Source organism: Pseudophryne corroboree, unplaced genomic scaffold, assembly GCF_028390025.1.
Source record: "Pseudophryne corroboree isolate aPseCor3 unplaced genomic scaffold, aPseCor3.hap2 scaffold_121, whole genome shotgun sequence".
NCBI lineage: Eukaryota > Metazoa > Chordata > Amphibia > Anura > Myobatrachidae > Pseudophryne > Pseudophryne corroboree.
In genome coordinates this window covers 88788-93325 of record NW_026967835.1, presented here as the reverse complement: position 1 = coordinate 93325, position 4538 = coordinate 88788, and the positions used below count along the sequence as shown (strand labels likewise).

General features: G+C 48.4%; 1 pseudogene; it reads right to left on the bottom strand.

Moving 5' to 3' along the window:
• Positions 1 to 221: 221 nt before the first annotated feature.
• Positions 222 to 400, bottom strand: LOC134991938 (U1 spliceosomal RNA; annotated as a pseudogene).
• Positions 401 to 4538: the final 4138 nt, after the last annotated feature.

Here is a 4538-nt window from a genome sequence, read left to right as displayed (position 1 = left end):
AACAGCTCTTCATTTTCTGGCTTTATTTTTATGCTAACAAATTTGTGCTCTGAAAAGTGTCCACAAAGCCAAGTATCTGATTAACACCTTTGTAGGGATGGTTTTTCACCTATTATTAAATTAAACTTGCTTCATTGGAAAGGCAGCAAGTGATGTCATCCAAGCAGTGGGTCAAAGTTGGCTTCAAACCTCGTCTGCTTATGAAAAGAGAAAAGGGGTATGCAGGGCATGGCGGCCTTTTGCGGTGCTTGGATGACCCCTAGTTCGCATTAAATAATGCAGTCGAGTTTCCCACATTTGGGGAAATCACAGGGGTCAGCATACCCAGAATGCAATGAATGAACCGCACCCTGGGAGAACAGTCTTCATGACCATGGTATCTCCTATGCAAAATAAGTATGATTTGGGATAGGGCTGGGGAGGGCCGCTGCTCAGGCACATCTCTGTCAAGTAAAGGAGATTCAACTGAGGCAGCACAAGGGAACTCTCATCTGGGGACAACAACTGCAGGGAGAACACATATTTTCAGATGAACATGGGAGGGCAGAAGGCTGCCTAATACTGAAGCACCCCCAAACAACAAACCAAATGCAACAACTAGTGCAAGCATTCCTGGGGGAAGGCCTGCAGCAGATGGATTTGCATATGGCGATGTCATCCAAGCAGTGGGTCAAAGTTGGCTTCAACCCTCGTCTGCATATGAAAAGAGAAAAGGGGTGTGCAGGGCATGGCGGCCTTTTGCGGCACTTGGATGACCCCTAGTTTGCATTAAACACCTCCACCCTCCGTCGGTGTGGGGCTCATGTTGGCTATGCCCCAGCCCCTGAAGCATTCAAGCTGATTTCTTGCAGCAGCTGGGCACTGTAACAGCTCCAGAGCTGCTCTGTAAGGCAAGTAAAAGGGTGTGGGCCCTGCAGCACTACCTGTAGTTCGCATTGTGCGAGACCCCTAGTTCGCATTAAACACCCCCACCCTCCTTCGGTGTGGGGCTCATGTTGGCCATGCCCCAGCCCCTGAAGCATTCACGCTGATTTCTTGCAGCAGCTGGGCACTGTAACAGCTCAAGAGCTACTCTGTAAGGCAAGTAAAAGGGTGTGGGCCCTGCAGCACTACCTGTAGTTTGCATTGTGCATTGGAAGGCACAAAGTAAGCAGACGGGAGGAGAAGTCAGGATAGTGCACAAGGGTATAGACGGGAGGGGCTCAAGAAAAAAGAAGTGGAAACAGACAGCAAACTAGGCTTCCAATGCACAATGCAAACTACAGGTAGTGCTGCAGGGCCCACACCCTTTTACTTGCCTTACAGAGCAGCTCTGGAGCTGTTTAATCACTCAATTGGATTTTTCTGCCAGCATAATTTTTCTCTTACGTCCTAGAGGATGCTGGGGACTCCGTAAGGACCATGGGGGATAGACGGGCTCCGCAGGAGACATGGGCACTTAAAGAAAGACTTTAGATCTGGGTGTGCACTGGCTCCTCCCTCTATGCCCCTCCTCCAGACCTCAGTTTACTACTGTGCCCAGAGGAGACTGGGTGCTTTTCAGGGAGCTCTCCTGAGTTTCCTGACAGAAAGTATATTTGTTAGATTTTTTTATTTTCAGGGAGCCTGCTGGCAACAGACTCCCTGCATCGAGGGGCGGAGGGGAGAGATGCACACCTACTTCTGTGAGTTGATAGGCTCTGCTTCTTAGGCTACTGTACAGCATTAGCTCCAGAGGGATCGGTACGCAGGTCTCACCCTCACCGTCCGTCCCAGAGCCGCGCCGCCGTCCCCCTCGCAGAGCCGGAAGATAGAAGCCGGGTGAGTATGAGAAGAAAAGAAGACTTCAGAGGCGGCGGAAGACTTCATGATCTTCACTGAGGTAACGCACAGCAGTAAAGCTGTGCTCCATTGCTCCCATACACCTCACACACGGCAGTCAGTGTAAGGGTGAAGGGCTCAGGGGGGACGCCCTGGGCAGCAATATAGACCTCTCTTTGGCAAAATAAATATATATGCAGCTAGGCACTGTATATATATATATAAGAGCCCCCGCCATTTTTTTACTATATTTGAGCGGGACAGAAGCCCGTCGCTGAGGGGGTGGGGCTTCTCCCTCAGCACTCACCAGCACCATTTTCTCCACAGCACCGCTGAGGGGAAGCTCCACGGACTCTCCCCTGCTTATACCACGGTAGAAAGAGGGTCTTAAAGAAGAGGGGGGCACATAATTAGGCGCATATATATATGGAAATACAGCGCTACTGGGTAAACATAAAATTATTGTGTTTTTTTCCTGGGTCATATAGCGCTGGGGTGTGTGCTGGCATACTCTCTCTCTCTGTCTCTCCAAAGGGCCTTGTTGGGGAACTGTCCTCAGATAAGAGGATTCCCTGAGTGTATGGTGTGTCGGTACACGTGTGTCGACATGTCTGAGGTAGAAGGCTCTCCTAGAGAGGAGCAGGAGCAAATTAATGTGGTGTCTCCATCGACAACGCCGACACCTGACTGAATGGATATGTGAAATGTTTTAAGTGCTAATGTAAACTTATTACACAAGAGATTAGACAAAGCTGAAGCTAGGGAACAGTCAGGGAGTCAACCCATGCCTGTCCCTATGTCGCAGGGACCTTCGGGGTCTCAAAAGCGCCCACTATCCCAAATAGTTGACACAGATACCGACACGGATTCTGACTCCAGTGTCGACTACGATGATGCAAAGTTACAGCCAAAATTGGCTAAATGTATTCGATATATGATTATTGCAATAAAAGATGTTTTGCACATCACAGAGTCCCCTGTCCCTGACACGAGGGTACACATCTATAAGGGAAAGAAACCTGAGATAACCTTTCCCCCCTCACATGAGTTGAACGAATTATGTGAAAAAGCTTGGGAATCTCCAGACAAAAAGCTGCAGATTCCCAAAAGGATTCTTATGGCGTATCCTTTCCCGCCAATGGACAGGATACGGTGGGAATCCTCCCCTAGGGTGGATAAAGCATTGACACGCTTATCCAAAAAGGTAGCGCTGCCATCCCAGGATACGGCTACCATCAGGGACCATGCTGACCGCAAGCAGGAGGTTACCCTAAAGTCCATTTACACACATTCTGGTACCTTACTCAGACCGGCAATTGCGTCGGCCGGGGTTGTAGCGCGGTGGCAGCATGGACAGATACCTTATCAGCAGAGATTGAGACCCTAGATAAGGATGCTATGTTATTGACCATAGGGCATATAAAAGATGCTGTCCTATATATAAGAGATGCTCAAAGTGACATTAGTCTACTGGGTTCTAGAATAAACGCTATGTCAATTTCTGCTAGACGAGTCCTATGGACCCGGCAATGGACAGGTGATGCCGACTCAAAAAGGTATATGGAGGTTTTACCTTACAGGGGTGAGGAATTGTTTGGGGAAGGTCTCTCGGACCTAGTCTCCACAGCTACAGCTGGTAAATCAAATTTTTTGCCTTATATTCCCTCACAGCCTAAGAAAGCACCACATTATCAAATGCAGTCCTTTCGATCACAGAGAAACAAGAAAGTACGAGGTGTGTCCTTTCTTGCCAGAGGTAAGGGCAGAGGGAAGAAGCTGCACAACACAGCTAGTTCCCAGGAACAGAAGTCCTCCCCGGCCTCTACAAAATCCACCGCATGACGCTGGGGCTCCGCTAAAGGAGTCCGCCCAGTTGGGGGCACGTCTTCGAGTTTTCAGCCACATCTGGGTTCATTCGCAGGTGGATCCCTAGGCAATAGAAATTGTTTCTCAGGGTTACAAGCTGAAATTCGAAGAGGTGCCTCCTCGCCGGTTTTTCAAATCGGCCCTACCATCTTCTCCCCAGGAAAGGGAGATAGTGTTAAATGCAATTCACAAATTGTATCTTCAACAGGTGGTGGTCAAGGTTCCCCTGCTTCAACAAGGAAATGGAAATTATTCGACCCTGTTTGTAGTCCCAAAACCGGACGGTTTGGTCAGACCCATATTAAATTTAAAATCCCTGAACCTATACTTGAAAAGGTTCAAGTTCAAGATGGAATCGCTAAGAGCGGTCATCGCCAGCCTAGAAGGGGGGGATTTTATGATATCTCTGGACATAAAGGATGCATACCTTCATGTACTCATTTATCCACCTCATCAGGCGTACCTAAGATTTGCGGTACAGTATTGTCATTACCAATTTCAGACGTTGCCGTTTGGTCTCTCCAGAATTTTCTCCGAGAATTTTCACCAAGGTAATGACGGAAATTATGGTGCTCCTGCGAAAGCAAGGTGTCACAATTATCCCGTACTTGAACGATCTCCTCATAAAAGCGAGATCAAGAGAGCAGTTGCTGAACAGCGTATAACTTTCACTGAAGGTGTTACAGCAACACGGCTGGATTCTCAATATCCCGAAGTCGCAGTTGGTTCCTACGACTCGTCTGACTTTGCTTGGGCATTATTCTGGATACGGACCAGAAAAGGGTTTATCTTCCGATAGAAAAGGCCCAGGAACTCATGACTCTGGTCAGGAACCTATTGAAACCAAAACAGGTGTCAGTGCATCACTGCAC